The sequence below is a fragment of the Cupressus sempervirens genome, chromosome 10, assembly GCF_028749045.1.
Source record: "Cupressus sempervirens isolate cs-2001-9-10 chromosome 10, ASM2874904v1, whole genome shotgun sequence".
NCBI classification, from domain to species: domain Eukaryota; kingdom Viridiplantae; phylum Streptophyta; class Pinopsida; order Cupressales; family Cupressaceae; genus Cupressus; species Cupressus sempervirens.
This window is the reverse complement of record NC_143127.1, coordinates 217,306,575-217,329,393: the sequence shown is the minus strand read 5'-3', so window position 1 is coordinate 217,329,393 and position 22,819 is coordinate 217,306,575. Positions and strand designations below refer to the sequence as shown.

At 35.8% G+C, this 22,819-nt stretch overlaps 1 pseudogene; it reads right to left on the bottom strand.

Moving 5' to 3' along the window:
- LOC149533409 (putative E3 ubiquitin-protein ligase ARI8) overlaps positions 1–22,819 on the bottom strand; it is a 96,241-nt pseudogene that overhangs the window by 72,305 nt on the left and 1,117 nt on the right.

The following is a 22,819-nucleotide window of genomic DNA, read 5'->3' as shown; positions in this document are numbered from 1 at the left end:
TTTGACCCATTAAACGGTGACATATGTCTTTGGAGGTCCTACGACCCCTAGAGACATATTCGAATCGTTCATATGGGTCAAAGGGGATCATAGGGTGACTTATGACCCTCTTAACCCATTAAATGATGATATATGTCTCTAGGGGTCCTAGGACCCCTAGGGACATATTCGAATGGGTAATATGGGTCAAAGGGGGTCATAGGGTGACCTATGACCCTCTTTGACCCATTAAATGATGACATATGTCCCTAGGGGTCCTCGGACCCCACGGGACATATTCGAATGGGTAATATGGATCAAAGGGGGTCACAGGGTGACCTATGACCCTCTTTGACCCATTAAATGACGACATATGTCCCTAGGGGTCCTAGGACCCTAGAAACATATTCGAATCGTTCATATGGATCAAAGGGGGTCATGGGGTGACCTATGACCCGCTTTGACACATTAAACGATGACATATGTCCCTAGAACATATTTTAATCGTTCATATGAGTCAAAGGGTGTCGTAGGGTGACCTATGACCCCCTTTGACCCATTAAACGACGACATGTCACTAGGGGTCCTAGGACCCCTAGGGACATATTCGAATGGGTAAAATGGGTCAAATGGTGTCATAGGGTAACCTATGACCCTCTTTGACCCATTAAATGACGACATATGTCTCTAGGGGTCCTAGGACCCCTAGGGACATATTCGAATCGTTCATATGGGTCAAAGGGGGTCATAGGGTGACCTATGACCCTCTTGACCCATTAAACGACGATATATGTCTCTAGGGGTCCTAGGACCCCTAGGGACATATTCGAATGGGTAATATGGGTCAAAGGGGGTCATAAGGTGACCTATGACCCTCTTTGACCCATTAAACGATGACATATGTCCCTAGGGGTCCTAGGACCCCTAGAGACATATTCAAATGGGTAATATGGGTCAAAGGGGGTCATAGGGTGACCTATGACCCTCTTTGACCCATTAAACGAAGACATATGTCCCTAGGGGTCCTAGGACCCTAGGGACATATTCGAATGGTTCATATGGGTTAAAGGGGTTCATAGGGTGACCTATGACCCCCTTTGACCCATTAAACGACGATATATGTCCCTAGGTGTCCTAGGACCCTAGGGGCATATTCGAATGGTTCATATGGGTCAAAGGGGGTCGTAGGGTCACTTATGACCCCCTTTGACCCATTAAACGACGACATATGTCCCTAGGGGTCCTAGGACCCTAGGGACATATTCGAATAGGTAATATGGGTCAAATGGGGTCATAGGGTGACCTATGACCCTCTTTGACGTATTAAACGATGATATATGTCTCTAGGGGACCTCGAACCCTTAGGGACATATTCGAATGGGTAATATGTGTCAAAGGGGGTCATAGCGTGTCCTATGACCCTCTTTGACCAATTAAATGAAGATATATGTCCCTAGGGGTCCTAGGACCCTAGGGACATATTCGAATGGTTCATATGAGTCAAAGGGGGTCATAGGGTGACCTATGACCCCATTTGACCCATTAAACGACGACATATGTCCCTAGGGGTCCTAGGACCCCAAGGGACATATTTGAATCGTTCATATGAGTCATAGGGGGTCATAGGGTGACCTATGACCCCCTTTGACCCATTAAATGACGAAATATGTCCCTAGGGGTCCTAGGACCCTAGGTACATATTCGAATTGTTCATATGGGTCAAAGGGGGTCGTAGGGTGACCTATGACCCCCTTTGACCCATTAAATGATGACATATGTCCCTAGGGGTCCTAGGAACCCTAGGGACTATTTGAATCGTTCATATGAGTCAAAGGGAGTCATAGGTTGACCTATGATCCCCTTTGACCCATTAAACGACGACAAATGTCCCTACGGGTCCTAGGACTGCTAGGGACATATTCAAATGGGTAATATGGGTCAAATGGGGTCATAGGGTAACCTATGACCCTCTTTGACCCATTAAATGACGACATATGTCTTTAGGGGTCCTAGTACCCCTAGGGACATATTCGAATCGTTCATATGGGTCAAAGGGGGTCATAGGGTGACCTATGACCATCTTTGACCCATTAAATGACGACATATGTCCCTAGGGGTCCTAGGACCCCTAGGGACATATTCCAATCGTTCATATGAGTCAAAGGGGGTCATAGGGTGACCTATGACCCTCTTTGACCCATTAAACGACGATATATGTCTCTAGGGGTCCTAGGACCCCTAGGGACATATTTGAAAGGGTAATATGGGTCAAAGGGGGTCATAGGGTGACCTATGACCCTCTCTGACTCATTAAACGACGACATATTTCTCTAGGGGTCCTTGGACGCCTAGGGACATATTCGAATTGTTAATATGGGTCAAAGGGTGTCATAGGGTGACCTATGACCCCCTTTGACCCATTAAACGACGACATATGTCATATTCGAATGGGTAATATGGGTCAAATGGGCTATGACCCTCTTTGACCCATTAAACAATGACATATGTCTCTAGGGGTCCTAGGACCCCTAGGGACATATTCGAATCGTTCATATGGGTCAAAGGGGGTCATAGGGTGACCTATGACCCTCTTTGACCCATTAAACGATGACATATGTCTCTAGGGGTCCTAGGACCCCTAGGGACATATTCGAATCGTTCATATGGGTCAAAGGGGGTCATAGGGTGACCTATGACCCTCTTGACTCATTAAACGATGATATATGTCTCTAGGGGTCCTCAGACCCCTAGGGACATAGTCGAATGGGTAATATGGGTCAAAGGGGGTCATAGGGTGACCTATGACCCTCTTTGACCCATTAAATGACGACATATGTCCCTAAGGGTCCTAGGACCCCTAGGGACATATTCGAATTGGTAATATGGGTCAAATGGGGTCATAGGGTAACCTATGACCCTCTTTGACCCATTAAATGATGACATATGTCTCTAGGGGTCCTAGGACCCCTAGGGACATATTCGAATCGTTCATATGGGTCAAAGGGGGTCATAGGGTGACCTATGACCCTCTTGACACATTAAACGATGATATATGTCTCTAGGGGTCCTAGGACCCCTAGGGACATATTCGAATGGGTAATATGGGTCAAAGGGGGTCATATGGTGACCTATGACCCTCTTTGACCCATTAAACGATGACATATGTCCGTATGGGTCCTTGGACCCCAAGGGACATATTCGAATGGGTAATATGGGTCAAAGGGGGTCATAGGGTGACCTATGACCCTCTTTGACCCATTAAATGACGACATATGTCCCTAGGGGTCCTAGGACCCCTAGGGACATATTTGAATCGTTCATATGAGTCAAAGGGGGTCATAGGGTGACCTATGACCCCCTTTGATCCATTAAACGACGACGTATGTCCCTAGGGGTCCTAGGACCCCTAGCGACATAGTCGAGTCGTTCATATGGGTCAAAGGGGGTCATAGGGTGACCTAGGAACCCCTTTGACCCATTAAATGACGACCCTCTTTGTATTATATATTATTATATTAATATGTATAATAATATTATATATATATATATATATATATATATATATATATATATATATATATATATATATATATAACAACGTAATATTTTTATTAAATATAATATATATTATAAATATTAGTATATTAATATATATGTTATTAATATATCTATATAATAACGTAATATTTTAGTATATATAACATAATATTTTAGGATATACTATTTATACTATTTTAGGATAATAATTATAATATAAATAAACACTAAATATTAATATTATTATATGTATAGTAATAATAATAATACTATTATGGCTATAATAATAATATATATTAATACTATATATTGTAGCTTAATATAAATAAACACTATATATTTACACTATTATATCTATATTAATAATATTAATACTATTATAGGTATAATAATAATATTGATACTATAGGTATATTAATACTATTTTATATTAATATTATTGATATTTTATACTAATACTAATATACTATTAACTTAGTTATAAATTAAAGTCGTTTGCCTCCAAATATTTTCATAATATTAATATTATTGTGGCAAAGGAGGAAAACCTTAGCAAGTTTCCCCCCCAAAAGTCCTTTTCCTATATCGAATATTCGATCCTGGATCGGATATTCGATCTATTATCGGATATCCGATTATACTGGCATCAATTTCAAATATTTGACTGTCCCTACAGCCCCGACAACATTACTTTTTTACCTCTTTTTTCAGGGGATTTGTAAAAAGTCGTGTTTTGGGGCCCAACCAATCGAAAAGAATTCGAAAATATAACCTTAGGTGTTCGAATTTGTCATCTGAATGGGGAGCAGTAGTCGTCAAAAGAATAAACGTAAAAGGAAGATATCCAATGAAGACATTGCAGCATATAGGGAAAAGGACAAAATGAAACACCAAAAAAAAAGACAAGGTATACTAAATATCAATCAAGTTGACGATGAATTAATAGAAGGTGAAATCATAGAGTTAGATAATGAAAATGTACAGTTGGGGAATGAAAATGTACCTATTGAAAATGATAATGCAGAAATTGAAAATGTAGAGATTGAAAATTTTGAAGAAGAAATGCCACCAAGTGATAATCCAAATTGCATAATTGACCATGTCGAAGATGACAATGCACAGGAACTTAATGCACAAGAACCTTACATATCTCCTAATTATAATCGACATGAAGGTTCTAAAACACCAAAATGGATAATTGAAATTGATGAAACGATTATGACTAGTTTGGAAGGAAAAGAATAAAAAAGAACCATTCGGTTATGGGCTTCAAGACTATATTAGATGTTTTTCGGCAACAAGACAGTGGTAGAGCAATGTCAGCTTTTCATGCACTTATTAAAGATGCAAAAGATGAGACCTATGCTTTCCAAATTGAAAATTCGTGTCAATAAAAAGTTGGAAAGAAATGCCATTATTGTGAAGAATCTTTTCAGTGCTCTCAATAGCGTTGGGAAAAATAGCAGAGAGAAGGATAATAGAGCTACTCGAAGGGTTATTACAACCTCTTTGGTAAGTCATCATTTGAGAAAGGGTAGATATATGAGACAAACTTGTATTGATTTGAATCTAAATCGTACTACTTTGAGAAGAGCACTTAGTTGACGAGAGAAAATTGATGATCCTCTTCAAAATGAAACATGGGCATTTGGTGGGAGACTTCCACGTTTTGATAAGAAGCTATCCGACGATGTGAAGGAAGAAATTATACAATTTTGGCACTCTAACTCACGAGTATCACCCAATGCTAAAGATGTCTTAAAGTTGAGAATTGGCATCAGAGACCGCACGCCACATCCTAAACACTATTTGGAGGTAAGTCAAACTATGTTGTTCAAACAATTTAGAGAGAGTCATCCAAGTGTTCATATATCACAAAGGGCTTTTGAATCTTTGAAGCCATTTTATTGTGTGCCACTCAAAATTTGAAATACATGTTGTTGCAAATATCATGTTGAGTTTTCTATGCACCATGAACTATTATGCTCCATCCGTTCTACTTTGCATAGTAAAGAAATGTTGGAGGATTGTGGGGCTAGTGGGCTTCCAAAATCATCAAGAGACTTGTTAGATCAACTCTTATGTCGTAGAGTTGATGGTTGTTCCTTTTATAAAAATGCTTGCTTAAATGAGAAGTGTTCAGAATGTGGTGGCTTATCCAAATTTGACACATGTTTCCATGAGGGGTGTGAACAAGATCTTGGAAAGACAATAGTGAAAAAAAGGGTCTATGAAATGGTGAAATACACATTGAAGAGTGGGAGTGAGAGCTCTAGATGTGAATTGGTTGGAAAAGATATCAATGTGGTTAATTTTATTTCAGATTTCAAGGCAAATCTTTTTTACAAGTATGCAAGACATAGTCACAGGTCTCAGTGGTTGGATCAACAATTTAGAACGTGTAAGGAGACTTTTCCCATTGGCACTATTATATCAGTTGTTGATTTTTCTGAGAACTACACATTGCAACCTCAAAATGAGACACAATTTCAGTATTACAACTCTATTCAGATTGCAATTTTTGTTCACATAACATATAAACATGCCCCTGATAGTGCGGAAGATAATCAAAAGATTATTAGAGAGTATCATTTTTATATGAGTGATGATAGATCTCACTCTCACGAGTTTGTGCAACATTGTTTCGAGAATTTTTTTTATTTCTTACACGAGCATGCAATTGCTATGGATAGACATATCATTCGGTCAGATAACTGTACAGGTCAATTCAAGAATGCTCGCATGTTTTATTGGTTGTGTAGGATGCACGTAGAGAGATTGGGACTTACACTCACCCTTGTGGGAAGGGAAGAGAAGTCCAGGGTGAAGGGCTTAAGTTGGGTTCGAAAAATGTATTGAGAACCTTGGAGTATGGGCTCCATTGTATGCCATAACATTTCATATCTTGTTGGGGGTGATAAGGAAAGTATGGTGTAGAAAGGAAGTTTGAGGAGTTATAGTTGATGGTAGTGGGTTTGGAGGAGGAAATGTGGAGGTCCCGAGAGGGCATTAAATGGTTCATTTATGATAGCCCCGAGAGGGCATGAAATTTGGTGAATTATGATAGCCCCGAGAGGGCATGAAAATTGTTTATTGCAAATATGGTTTGGTATGGCAAGTCTCCATTTTAGAAAACACCTTCACCATATGTTTATGGTTCCATCTGTGAAGCCATTGTGAAATAGTCTTGGGGGGAAATTGTTCAAGTTTGAAATGTAATGTTTATGCATTGAAAGATTGTATGTGTATCCCAGTTTGAGCCTTGTTCCCTAGCGCGGGGGTGGTCTCTTTGAGGCCTATGGTTGGGTGGAAAGCACCCATGGTCCTTGTTATTTTGTTGTGTTGCATATGCAGATTTGTGTCCAAAGGGAGCAATGGAAATGGCTTGGAATGATCATCTTGCAGATTGATGTTGGATGAGAAAACTTGACATTGTGCCCTCATTTGTGAAGGAGGATTCACCAGCTTGTTCATGTTCTCAACGATCATGTTGGACAATGTTCATGCTACTCATTGTCCATATCTTTCAAAAACTATACTATCCTAGGGTGCTGGTGGATGATCAAAATGCAGCCTCTTCGCTGCACTAGGTGGATCAGATGCCTCCTACATAAACAAAAAAGGAAAACCCAAAGTTAGACTACTAAATTTATATGATTCTACGTATCTAACATTGAATTACTCAAATTCATAATGATCTTTTCCATATTGGAGATTAATACTATCAAAATTTCATAATAAATACCTCTCTCGTCGACCTCCTGCGCCGGTTAGGAGTCCTCTCGTATGCCCTCGGCAATGCTGGTACCTCCGTGATTGTGGGTTGTATATGTTCAAATACCTTTGTCAGATGAATCTACAATTTAAACTATAACATTATAATTCATAGCATGCTAAATTTATAACATATTTAATCATGAATTCAAACTACAACTTACTATTGTAGGCTCCTCCTCAGGAGTGAGTGGCCGCGTCATCAAATCTACATAACTGTCCCGTCGAACCTCATGTGCACTAGGAGTCTCCTATGAGATACAAAATAGTAGTTGTTAATATCACAAAAATTAGTTTTGAATTTATTTATCAAGATAAGTGATGCAAGAGCATCCCGTGCTCATCAGGGGAACATTGAAGATCCAAGGCATTACAGAGGTCATGGAACATCTCTTGAAGTCAATTGGGCAATCCTTGCACCAATTATGGCTCATGGAAGCATACAAAGTTATAATGTTGGACTCATATGTGGAAGAAAGTTGTAATTGGGCATGAGATAGGATTTTAGGATTTCATATGGTAGATGTGTCATTTGATAGGTTCATGTAGGTTGTCATGATCATATCTTGTCATTAGACAAGTCAAAACGTTCTAGAATTGAGTTTTGGGGTTTGAACAAGCACGCCCTGGTTTTTAAGCCATTTTAAGGAGGGTTTTGAAGTTTGGGTGTTTAGGAGTGTGACCAAGACCTATAATCTTGAAAATCCTTAGTCTGTTGGTCCCTTTGTTGAAGCCTTGGTGTGTCTAATTCCTCCTTGTGTGTCCCAGAGTTGAAAGGTACATAAGTGGTGTCCAGAGATTTCTTGGTGAGGAAAGAAAGAGAATCAGTGATTTGGCCCTTGGGAAGGAAGAAAACTTGTTGTGAAAATGCCTCCTAAAAATCAAATGGCTAGAGAACTTGAAGAATTGAGAGAAGAGTTGGCAAAAGAGAAAAGAGAGAGGAGAGAACTTGAAGCATCTAGAGTGAGGGAAGAAAGACAGATGAGAAGAGAGAGGCTGAAGCTTATTGCAAGGATAGAATCCGTAGAAAAGGAAAGGCAAGAACCTAGAGGAGAAGAGGTTAGAGGAAGAAATCATGGAGAGAACCATGAAGAAGAAGAGGTTGGTAATGCAAGGCAAGAGCATGAGACAACAGATGATCCTGAAGAAAGGAGATTTATGAGAATCATTAAGGCAGTACAAGGTAATGGTGGGAAGAACCATATTGATTTTCCAATATACCAGGGTAAAATGGATAGTGAAGAAGTGCTAGGGTGGATAGAGGCCCTTGAGAACTACTTTGATCTTGAAGACATAGAGGCAGATAAGAAGGTAAAAGTAGCAACAACAAGACTGAGAGGAACATCATTCACTTGGTGGACTAGTGTTCAGAATGAGAGAGAGGAAAGGTGGTGCAGGGCACCTAACCTATGTGGCAAGGGGGAACAAGTATCTCTGTTGCCGGACACCTTGCCACTCCATGAAAGCGAGGATTCAAGTAGATTAGGAAGTTGGAATAAAGGTTTGGTCCATATTTTACAAGTTGGTCTATGTTTTGTAATAAAGGCACATGTAAGGCCCACAAGCATTTTGGTGTGGTTATAAACCAAGTGACTCCATGGGACCAAAAGGCCTTAGAATAGGGTATTTAGAGTCTAAACAGTATTAGCAAAAAGTGGTTGTTTGTTTGTTTTATGGTTGGGAACGCCTATATGGTTGTTCCAACGGTCATGTAGACCTTTATATATGTCATATGTGATCTCAGTTGAAAGGGGGAGATCAGAGTGTACGGTGGTTTGGAGAAAAAATAATAAAAACTTCAATTTTCTGGAAATTTACTTAGTTGCATTTAATAAATCCATATGACCAATTTTGAGTCAATGGAATAGTTTAGAAAGTTAGGGAATGCATAAAAACTATAGTTTGAAATTTGAATTTCAAATTCAAACGGTCATATTAGTTTTGGAGGGAAAGTAGTAATTTGGTATTTGTTTGATTAAATAAACCTTTGTAACCAACTTGGTTGGTTGGACAGGTGCATATAAGCCTATTTAAGTTGTAATGAACATATGCAAGACATGAATCATTATTGGTACGGAAAAAATCATAGAAATTGTATAGAACAACAATCATACTTTCCTCTGCATCAATTAAAAAAATAAAAAATAAATGATACTTATACATACAATGGGGCTCTCTATGCGAATGAAAATCCCTGATGATCTAGGACGCCGAATCTGTACAGGCTCATCGCCAGTAGCCACACCCTATATACAATAAATAATGTAATAAAATGAGATTACCACAAACATTTTACAAGAATGCATCAATATTTAATCAATTAGAAAACATCTAATTACCTTTCCTTTGTCAATGCATGCTGGCTCACCCCCCGCACTTTGTCCCCCCGGGGCAGGTGGTATCTGCAAGATAAAAGAAAGATTAGCAACCATATATGCTACAATATCAAATAGAAAAAAGAAATGCAAACACAACATAATGTACCATAGATGTCTTAAGGCCAAATGAAATGGCCGAGAGTGTAGCATCATCTATCTGTCTGAGCTCCTCCTCGGTCATCAACTAAACATGAATGAAGATCACATACATGTAAAAGTCAGTATGGCTTAAAAATTAAAATTACTCTATTATAAAAATTAACTTTAAATCACATATGTCATAACAAAAAAATGTATACACGTACCGACACCGAAGGAGTCCATGCCTCTACATTCCCCTCCTCTCTCGCATCAGGGTCTGTAGCCTCTGCACGTGCGTCTGGTGTATCCTCGTCTAATACAAAATGATACTCAGGAAGATCACCTATGGGACCCAGGGAAATATTCTTGCATGTAATGCAAGTGTGAGGCACACAAATGTGTGATGAGCTAGCCGATGATGAACTGGCACCAACATCATCAACACGAGGAGGCAAGACTGACCTAGCCTGAGATATAATTAGGCTAATCAGCCTATGAATGGATCTGATGGTCTGAGAGCTAGCCTCTGCCATAATATCTAGATGCTGCACTCGAGGAGGGGGGGAGATATCAGGGGGGGGGGACAAAAGTGCCAAGTTTCTTCCGCTGGAAAGAGGGTCTATCCTGAGGAGCTCCTAGTCCTAAGCCCATGTTGGGCTTCATGCTCCAATAGTTCACTTTAAGTTTCAACACAAATTCTGCATATAATTTTTTAAGGAAATAAAATGGTATGTCTAAATTGCCATGTGGAGGGATATCAAAGACCATCCACCAACGGTCCCAAAAATTTGCACGTATGGCGTCATTTGTGCACCATTTAATCGATAGTTTGGTTTTTTTGGGTCAACTGGTATACCCGTTTTTGGGTTAGCAAAAAGGCTTGCCAAATCGTCTTTGGTTATGTTGAGGGCCGCGACCTCATTATAATCCAAACCATCATCAAACATCTGGTGCATTTCATCACGCCAACGAAGAGCGGCATTTTGTTGGTTTGTAAGAGTTTCAATGTTATCCACTATGGTGTTTAACGTGGATAACATAGGAGCCAGTGCAGGTACATTATTGTATGTTCTATGCAAACCTCTCAACTCAGTGAGATTTTCATTTATCAAATCCTCGATTCGAGGAGGGTTTTGAGGAGGTAGAGGATCATTTGGTGGACGGTTTTGTGGGGATACTGGATCGTTTTGTGGTGGGTTGCGAGGAATATTATTCCCTGCCTCAGTGTCATCATTTTGATCAGCCATTCCTATTGAATTGCAAAACGTAATATATATTAAAAAAAAATCTAAATTTTAACCATTTTTGTCAAAAAAACCCTAGATTCAACTAAAACAAACAAAATCTTGTTAAAATCTATTAAATTTAGGTTAAAAATGAGTCAGGGGGGGGGGGGGGGGTGTGGAAACATACCTGATATTTGATATCCGATTTGCTATCTGATATCCGATTTATTATCTAATATCTGATCTGACTGGCCCAAATTCGCGTGAAAATAAGGGCCGCTGGTCTGTGATTTTGTGTTTAATCCATGCACAGGTATCAGATATCCGATATTATAATATATATAATATAACATATATATTACATTTTATATATTTTTATATTATATTTTATATTTATTATATTAATTTACTATATATTATAATATAAAATATTATTATTATACTATATTATTATAATTTATAATATATTATACTTTTTCATTATATATTATATTATAAGATATTACTTTTTATTATTATATTATATTATATATATATTATATTACATAACTATATATTATAATATATGAAATATTATATTATATTATTATAATATAATATGTTATTATAATATTATTATTATAGTATAATATTATACGATTATAATATAATAATAATAATATTATTATTATATTATAGTATAATAATATTATTATTATTATTATATTATAGTATAATAATAATTATAATAATAATATTATTATATTATAGTATAATAATAATTATAATAATATTATTATATTATAGTATAATAATTATTATAATAATAATATTATTATATTATAGTATAATAATAATTATAATAATATTATTATATTATAGTATAATAATTATTATAATAATAATATTAAATAATAATATTATTATTATAATATAATAGTATGATATATTATTTAATAATATTATTATTATTTTATATCAATAATAATAATATTAAATAATATATCATACTATTATATGATTTTAATTATTAGTCGGATATTGGATTTAAAATTGGATATCCGATATGATATCAGATATCTGATAAGGCTCAGCTTAACCTTCCAGGTTTGGTTCCTGGATAGGTAAAAAAAAGTCAGAGCGGATTTTGAAGCGCTTTTAGGCGTCTTCAAACTCTTTTTTTTCACATCGCCACTTTTTGGCACACCATGATCCTGCACATACCCTCATGCACAATAACGGAAGCAATAGTAATGTCCATCTGAAATTAAACATATCATACATAACAGATTACATTCTTTAAGATCCCTTAACGTTGAATTACATACATGAATCCATCTAGTACAACATCCACATGAAATAATAATGATAAGTCCAATGTTTATTCATTACATTTCAAATACTCCATCATCCACTGTACATGCCACAGGGTATGACAAGCTCAAAGAATATACATACATAGAATAAGGTACATCATCCTATTCTAATCCATGATACATCAAAGTAAAGATAATCACATGATACATCATCATAGAAGACATATACATCCATCATAAAGATCAAACATAATAAATTAAGTGCACGGTTCCTCCCAACCGTTAATAGCATCATTAGACCATCGTGGGTCCTAACCATCCCTCTGTGCGTAACATTCCAAATCACCGAAGAGATCATCGGTATTAACATAGTAGGAATGTCACTCCTAACATATACAACATCATATGTAGAAAGTAATCTAACATGCAAATATAAGCATAAGATAACATTTAGTCCTGAGCATATTGTCATTTAGTGACCATTACCTTAGAAACAAGAGAGAGCTTTAATTTTGCAAAAGGAACATTATCTTCAACTACAATTCCATTTTAGGAAAACCAAGTCTCCATATCAAGGACCCAATTATGGAGCATAATAAGATGTTGAGATCCATCATGCATTTTTATTTAGTAACTTATTGAAGCCTCTTCCAAGAGCATAAAGCTACTAAATTACTATATCATCACATCGACAAGTTCAACAACTCTCTTAGCTAAAAATTCAAACATATTATTATGATTTAAAGCCAATCAAATAATTTAAGCCTCCCAATAATATAGAAGTAAGAAATCTAATCAGTAGCTTAAGAAGAGATTTGGAGACAAAAGAACAAAGATTTATTGATAAAGGGTGCTCCCCTTAATACCATAAACTCATAACAAAAACAAAGAAACAATAGAAAATGCCAAAACAAAATATGGACTTCTTATTTGTGTTGCAAATGCATAATTACAAAATCCATAACTACAATATGCTAGCTCACATGGGTGCCTTCATTATGGTAAATCTGCAAGACAAGCTGTGAACTATCACCTAGAGTTGTCATAGACAATGTTCAAGCCTTTCTTAAATAGGCAATTTTATGCCCCTCGAGAAGGTTCTAGATGTTCACACTTAATACCTAGGGTCGAAAAACCCTAAAAATACATATAGAGTTGGCTAAATACATTTTTTGATAAATTATTTTAGAAATTTCAGCAGCCCAACTTCGGAAAGCCATAACTCTCGAACCATTGCTCCGATTGGCTATTACAATCAATTTTCAAAAAAGCCAGCTTCTGATCTATACGCTCAAAATGGCACAAGCACCCTTCCATCTTGTTTTTAAACCTAATCTTGGCACTCGAAGGCCTCCAATAGAGAGCCTGAAGGTTTTTTTGCAAAATTTTCCACTGAAAATCTACAATAGCATCTCTCGTACTTAAGCTGAACCTTCATGTACAAAATGAGAACATTCCGAGCTGATATGAAAAACTTACTAAAAATAGCAAGTTCCCACAAATAGTAATCACCCTGTCTACTGGTCCTTATTAAAATAGAAAAGACTAAAAATGAAATATTTTTGGGTGATGCAAGATTACTCTTACACCCAAGATGCTCTTGCATCACTTATACAAAATTAAATTACAATATTCTCTACAAAATAACATTACAAAGCTTGCATTCCAATATGCCTCTATGTGAGGTAAAGATATATTTATATAAGCAAGTAATATGATTTATTTGGATGAGTTAGAATAACTTACATATTTCACATGAACAACCAAATATAAGAAAAAATAACAAATAGAGTAACAATATACTAAGTTATGCTAGCCTGCTAAAACTATGAACTAACATTTTAGTTTCACTATTGAGTTTTTATTTTTGACATTTACATAGGAAGAATAAAACTAATAAAAATAGTCCCTAGCTAATAACTTGCAATATATCCTATGCACCCTCTGAATCATCATTTAGTTTATTATAGAAATAATACAATTAGTTTTAAATAAAGTATCCTTCAATTTGAACTTTGAATGGGTATAAAATAATCTTCCAACATTCCATGATAAAATATTACAATTTATGAAAAAAAAATTAAGGGTAGGATCTCCATCTTGTGGTAACACTCCAAATCGATTAGCTGCATAAAAACTATGTTCATTATTTCATCTATCATTTACAAGATGATAGATGGGGGTCTTAATATTTGTCTACGATTGGGAGATTCATTATTATGTCTATAATTTGAGACTTGAGATTGAAGTTCTCAGCCTTTTTCTAACAATAGGAGGAGAAATGAATTTATATAGTAATTTCAGCAAAACTTGAGAGTGCATGTTATTAGGTTGTTTGGGTAAGTATACAAAATCGTGGTTCCTAAAGTTGGGTACAAGTGGCCTCTTTTATTCTAGAATCAGAAATTTCTAAATTTCTATAAGTATTTGAAGATGTTACACTCAAAATTTGATGATATGACAAAAATAAAAGTAACTTAGTCCTTTGAATCTAGTTTCTAAACTACTAAGTTTTTTTTCTGAAATGGTTTATTTTTAGGCTCTCAAAAAAGGGGACCATAAAAAGTGGTGCTATTTTTCAAGAAAAACATAACATAGTTAACTAAACAAACAAACAAAAATCTATGTTAAAGATGAGCTCAATCTTGATATATTCCTAAATTAGATCCAAGAGTTTGATAAGTACTTTGAGATCAATGACATGAACAAAGATTATCCAAATAGAGAAAAAAATTGTCTCCAAGTTGAATTTGCATGCAATATTATGGTGAGAAATGTGCAAATTTTGAGAACATAGAGAAAAGTAGAACTTCGGCCTAAGATGTTAAGATGTCTAAGAGCTTAATTCTTGTCCTTGCATAATGATTATGTATTGCATGTGTGAGCTCTTTAAATAATAGATGTGAAGATGATGTGGAAAAATAATGAAATAAAAGTATAAAAACTTAGGACTTGGTATTAATGAGTAGGGTTTTAAAAATCCTATTCATAATTCTAGCCTCTTGAAGATTATCTTTTTGTATATTCATGTCCTTTCCACTATGATGATTCTCACAATATTATCAATTGTTTTCATTTTTCTTATACCCTTGAGATGTTCCAATTTCTACATAATTTCACTTAGTCTCACTTATTCTTTTCTTTCTCATAGATCCTTTCTTCCTATACATGAGCATTTTTTGAAATATTATGTGGGAAGCATATTTTATTGTCTCTTGATTTAATCTTGTATTCTCTTATTTCATGATGTTTTATCTCTATAGTTATCTCTATATGTTGCCTCTCTTTGCATTTCATGAGTGTTTATTTCTTTCTTCTTCATGTTGCTTATGTTTATAAGATGTTTAGATGTTATAATGTCTCTTTCCCTTTATAATGTCTCTTTCCATGTAAACAATAGATGTTGAGCATGTTTAGGTGCAAAGCCAATCTAAATTTTAGTAGTGCCGAGTAACACAGAATTGATCATATTTGGTGTTAAGTGTTTTTCATGCATGTTTTTAAATTCCATGTTATTTTAATATCTCTCATTGATGCAGAGGTGGTGGATGGTAACCTCCTTGATCATATCAGACAACAATCTACTTCAAAATGTAACAACTTCTTCTTTACAAAATTCCCCTCAAGGCCTCCTTTCTAGGCTACCCAAGTACACCTAGTGCCTTCCAAACATCATATCTTTACACAAGACTTCAAACTTCATTTTAAATTAATAAAATGTCTTCTCATGCCCTACTTACCATGTCCCAACAACCCATTTGATCAGCACAACCAATCTTCTACCCAAGACTCACATTCAGCCTTTAAAGCTAGTAGCCTTTTCACATGGATCAACTTCCTTGAACCCGACCTTAGATCACAACTAGACATTGGTTCCCCTATCACTCTTAATGTTTTGAGACAACCTTACCTTCTCCATAATACCCTATTCAACCTCTCTAGACACTATCCAAGCATACCATACTCCTTTCATCCATTAAACACAACCTTGGAAAAAATTCTCATACCTTCTTGCTATCTCCTGGATAGATCCGCAAATAGATATGTATAAATTTTGAACCAGACAATATTTTCTCAATCTAACCATTGATATTTGGCATAATTTGGTCCCAAACAACATATAAAAATCTGAGCAAAATCCAACGGTGGGGTTGGGAGATATGACCGTCGCAACAGAACCCAATTTTCTGTGACAAAATCTCTCTCTCTCTCTGTGACTATCATAGACCCCTTTTCCACACTCAATCCTTCTCCAGACCACTCCAACTGATCAAATGCATCATTATGGATCCATACAAAAAAAATCAATCACCCAATATCCCCAACATTAAGGGAAGTCACTCCATGGTGACTAGTTCCAAATCAGAGCATGTTCTCTGTCAGCAAACTTCACTACAACCGTTTGTAGTTCTTCAACCACTTCTTCTCAAATCCCCTGCATAAGACAAGTATGAACCAAGAATATATTACATCTTCATCCTTTCCCACCAATCATAGGAATTATAGAGGGTGGGAGAGATTCAACATTCTAAGAACTTCAAAACAATAAAAGGTTGACTGTGTCTAATCAATCACTGGTTTTGATACACCAATCTAATATTCTTCAACAAAAACTCAATGAAATGATAAGAAGAATGAAAGGGAGTGTGGGATACCACTAATGCCACATTCTATATCATTCCTACATTAAGATCACATTGCAAACAATTACTACAACTCACTGTCTCATACTTGTACCGTGAATAAAGAGTAAATTGCAGAGAATAGACTTAGTTTTATTGATTAAAACTTCACTACAATACTTTTCTCGGTATCCACCATCTCTCCATACTATCTAACCACGCCTACATTCCCTCTATAAAGCCTTTCAAGGCTAGATATTCTCTACCCAACCATAACAGTCAGTTAAATGACTGTTATAAGTTGGTTACAATTTAGCCTTATATGACAGCTGAATAAAATATTTAATAGAAAGGATTGAAATATTATTAGAGACAGATGCACGCACTAGATATTCAATAGGAAAGATTAAATATTATTAAAAACGCTTCCCAAGTATGAGAAAATTGAAATTCAGATAGGTATCCCATGTAGCTCACAGCCGAACTATGAAAATAGTATCATGTACCCCACATATCATGTACAGACCTAAATAGTTTTTTTTATGAAAATTGGGCATTTTCAGAAATCTGGCTTAAAATCAGAATTGAGATTTGTCCAAATCATCAAAATAAGGATGTTGCATTGCCTTTTTGGCTGAGATTCTCTTGGATGGTTCATAAATCAACATTTTCTGCAAGAAGATACATATTATTTTTTGTTATTTTACTTGCATGTATACAAAGTTGATTGAAATGGAATGAAAATAGGACAAAAATAGGTGATATTGAAATAAAAATGGATGGAAATAAAATCTTGTGTTCTTATAATAGTATCTTGGACGATTTCAAACATTTGTGTAACCATATCAAAATCATGTTCATTGATCTAAATTTGTTCCTCATCTCATTCATTTTCCCTATCAAGATCATCAAACCAATTTCGGCGCTTGCGATTTTGTGGCAATGGTGGAAACATAGGCGTTCTCCTTGAAATATTTGATCTTCTCCTTACATTCATGCACTCAATCAAGTCTCTTTGTCAATGAATAGTGTGACCAAACCCATCTTGTACAACGTGAAATGGATTTGCACTTGGATGGTCTAATTCAAGTTGGGATGAGACATGTCTACTCTCAAGCTTATTTGACAAGTCCTTTGAATTCTTATTAATGAAAGTAAGTGTTGCCAAATCAGACGCGTGAGTTGAAATTTCTTGTAACTTGTCCAACTCTTGTGTTATTTGTAGCCTCATTTCTTTTAGTGCAGTTTCACCTCTATTTCCAGCAGTCTACAAAAATAATGCAAACATATTTTAGAAATTATATAACCAAATAATCAAAATTGGAACAGCAAAGATATGGTTATAAATTCACCTGTATGGGCATAGAAGAATCCTCCAAGGGTTGGCAATTTTCATTATTTACAATCTCTTCAAATGCATCGGTTACCTACATTCATATTGCAACACATTTAAAAATTTTAAAACATGTAGTTTGCAAATAATTTTATATCAATATAATAAAATACTCAATGTTTTTTAAGTACCAACTAATTAGAGAATTTGTTGGAGCATCCTTCTTCTATAGAACCAATTGTATTGGAAATATTATCAACGTCTACATCCAAGTTGTTAGATAGATGTTGCCTTTGTCTCTCTTTCATCAAGTTAACCTTCATCACATGCTTACACATGTATCCTTGTATCGAAAATTTGCAAGAGCACATAGATAGACTAGGTGAGGAGCTATACACTTCATATCAAAAATTGGGATTGCTTTCACTTGTCGCCCATGCTATGTGATCATTAGTGTCATTGAATATAACATGCTCATCTGGAATTTTCATAGCCCGAACCCAAGATGTATTTTCAATTTTTTCAATATCAAAGTTCCTATAGAAACCATGTTTTTTACTAACTTGCACCCACCAATAATAGACATAAACATGTGTTGAAAGTTGATATACCAACCAATCAACACGACGATTTATAGCATGCTCAATTGTTTTCAAGAATCGTCTCTTTAAGTGTGAATGGTAAAACTCTATGGCACCATTTTTCTCTTGTCCTGCATGTTTAAGTGTATGGAAACATCTAGCCCACATACTCAATCTATTAGACCACTGTCCCTTAAAATATTCAATGAATGAGGGTTGTGCATATTTAAAGTCGTCAATAAAATTGTGAATCTCATTCTTTGTTGAATCCTCACTTTTTGAATGATGCATGATAAATCCAAGTCTATCAAACATCTCTTGTCTAATTGCATTATCTTTGACCTTTGCAATCAATTTCTTTAGCCACGCACGTCTAACATGCCAAGTGCACAGATATACATCACACTGAAAAACTTCTCTGCATCATAAATACTTTCACTCAGTGTCAAATTTTATATTATAGGAGGCATTGAAATATTTTAAAAAATAAAAAAGGGATAAATGATTAAAAAAATATACCTAATAGCTTTGATCTCAGCAGCTGCATCATCCACCATGAATGCATTTAGTTTCCAATTAATATTCTTCAAGTGAGCTCGTTGAAGAAGAATGTGCATCCAATATGTGATATCATGTGCACAAGATCCGAACATAATAATCCATGCCACAGGTACCCCCATATGCTTTGAGTCGAATGCAAGCATTGTATACAATTGAAACTATCATAAGACATCAGCATAATGTATCAATACTATACTTTAACTGTAAATATTTCAAAGTTAAATCTACAACGCAATACACTATATACCTTCATTGCATTGGTACCAAATGTAGAATCCATGGCCAATATATTGTTATGGCCATATTGAAGCATCCAATCAAGTTGCTCTGGCAATTGAATCCCTAGCACAAATGGGACCTCTCCATCTCCATCAATAGTGGCACTATACTCTTGATATGCAAACCATTTGTCAGGGTTTGCCAAAACCCATTGTTGCACTGAAAGAGCATCACTACTATCATACATGTATTTTAATTACTTAATTTTGTGATCAATATTTGCAATATCATCCATCGTAAGAAAATCATCCCTAGAAGATTGACCCTCAAATATTGTCATCTTTTCATGCACCATTTGCTTATGTTTTTTATGCACTGCATCTGCAGGCATGCCAAGTAATAGCAATGATTCGACCCATTGATGTAATTGCTTACTAATAAATGGTGCAAAGAAGGACCTTGATCCAAAAAATGCATTGTTCATTTGACCATGATAAGGTATGCCACTCTTGTTCACATGTTGAACTTGATGGTACCATATCAATACATGGTTTGGCCTATGAACCATGATTTGGGTGCTAAAATGACAGGTACAACCACATCATGTATGTTTGCAACCAGGTCTACTACCTTTCCCTAATTTGGGAACAGAGGAAGGATCAAATGGTGTTGCATCTTTTTCTTTATAGTCCTCTGGTCCAAATGTACACCAATACCTATGGAAATCATGAAGAATCTTCATATTAATAATATGCATAATTAACAAATGATTATAGGCACTCTTTACTTTACAATTGAAAGTATAAATAATCTTAGCTAGAATATTACTCTTACATGTTTTATTCCAGATAACTATTAATCGTATCTTTTGTATCGAAACTTTGAGAGGGCTTCCTTGAATGACTTTTGTAAAAGCATGTTGGATATGAGTCCCTTGAACATTCTCGCTCGATAAAATCTTTCAATCTATCAGCTTTAACCCAAGCTGAAAATAGTTTTGAATCTTTAAGTACATATTTTTTCCATGAAAGATCCACATAAGAATATTTTCCACTACATGGGCATTGAACTGCTTCGTCCATGATGTGAGACCAATCAAGATCCATCTAATATACAACAAAAAAATATTAGAATCCAATAACTCATGGTATGTATGTCGGTTTGTCTTTTGCACCTCCTCTACAAATTTAAACTATCACAACTCTCATGGCAGTTGATTGAGTTTCATGTTTGCCTTAACAATGGTGGGTGGCTTTTACTTTGTGTGATATGCATTCATGGCGGAATACTGATTTTGAATGTTGATGATAAGAATTTGATCATAGTTCATATGGGTAATCAAATTTGGGTTATATTTGAATTGGGTACTTGCAGGTTAGAAGGATGCTGAGTTTGGAAGAGAATGAAATTGGGCCTCCTTGGTTGAAGCCATTGTTGCAGAAAAGTTTCTTCATTCCTTGCAGAATTCATGGAGATTCCAACCATAGCGAGGGCAACATGTATTGCCTTGATTGTATGTCTGGTGGATTATGCACCTATTGCCTTGAACATCATAGTGATCATCACATTGTTCAGCTATAGAAGTCCCTACATTGAAAAGCATTAAAGTTTGAGCTTACATGATCTAATTGTTGCTACAGGAACTTATCAACATTGTATGATTGTCTTCTTGAGAGTTGAAGCAATATCTATCATGGATTATGTTTGAAATGGTCTCGGCTCTTTTCCAATTATAGCCTATCAATTTCAGTGATTAAGCCAATCTTCAAGGATTCATAGTGCTCCCCAATACCTCTTTTGAGAACCTGATTAATAATGAAAAACCCATCAAGCCTAGTGCATAAAGCAATTTTCAAGCATTCATAGAGCACCGCCTATGTCTATTTTGAGAAAAGAGTTAAGATTGAAAAACCCTTCAAGCTCAAAGTTTAAGCCAATCTTTAGCTGCAAATACTCTCTTCTCACCTTTAAAATTCACTTGAACTAGAGGCTTGTCATTCTTCCCCGGAACAATGGTGAATGACCACAATTGTTTGTCAGACCGCACAGAGGGATCATTGTATCTTCTTCCAATGAGTCTCTTGACATCAAACACGATGTTGGTAGGATTAGTTGAAATCTGAAATTTGGCAGCATTCCCAACAAGCCTTTCATTGGGGGTGAAAGCAACCATGGACAGAGTGGTTCTGTTTCCTTGGTCATTCGGAATAATTTCAATTCTATCATGCTGCCACACTCCAACACAGCTGTAAGTTGTCCTCAGATCAATGCTAATAGCCTTAGCTTTGCCTGCTCTTTCCATGGTAAATTCTGCATGAATGTAAGACAAATATTTGGGAAATACTTTAGGTTTTGAATCACGCAGGAAAATGGTGTTATTAATTCTAAAATGAATTACTTTAAGAACAGAGTACAACTGTCATTATGTGGGAGGCTTTGTCTTTGCTAGCACAAAGGGATTTCCTTTAACAGGCACCAAGGAGCTTCAATCGGTGAAATAATGTTTCAGCCAAAAGTATAGCAATTTCAATCAGTCTATGTCAATTAAAAGAGGATGTCCTTAGTCATTGCTAATCACCTTGTTCATAATCGTATGATTTATTATAGGGTTAGTAGTTCTGTCATGCCAAATTGTTTTGGCCAATTAGCCTAATATAAGGTATGAACTAGTGTTTAAAGGAGTTGTAAAATTGGATGGTACTGGTGTTAAGAGAACAGGAGTTGTCAAAATCTCAGCCTTACCTTTTGGATAAGTTCCTCTGTTTTGGAAGACACTTCAGTTATAGAACTTCCCCCATATTTGCTATATGTTTGTCTAGAGAATTTAGAGCCAAGACAGGAGGATATTTATCTGCTATAGTGATTTGAAGATACTGAAATGTCCGTGAATGCAAATAGAACTCAAAGTATAGCGAAGAATAGTCTACTCAAGTTTTATAAAGATAGAATATAGACTTTGAGGCATTTGGCATTTAGGGTGTTCCTAGAGAGCAAAACAAAGAGGTGGACAACCTTGCAGCAGTTTGAGGGGAAATTTGAAAATAGTTCAAATTTTCATACACAGAAGAAAATGCTATTGCAAAAACCTTCTACTATTCATATCCCTGTTTTTCTATTAGATTGTCCCATTAGCTCTTTATTCTTCTTGGTTCTAAGCTAAGGCTATGTTGACAACTTCCATAATTTCTTTGGCTACAATAATAGAGGAAATCTGGTATCCCTCTCGCGTCAAC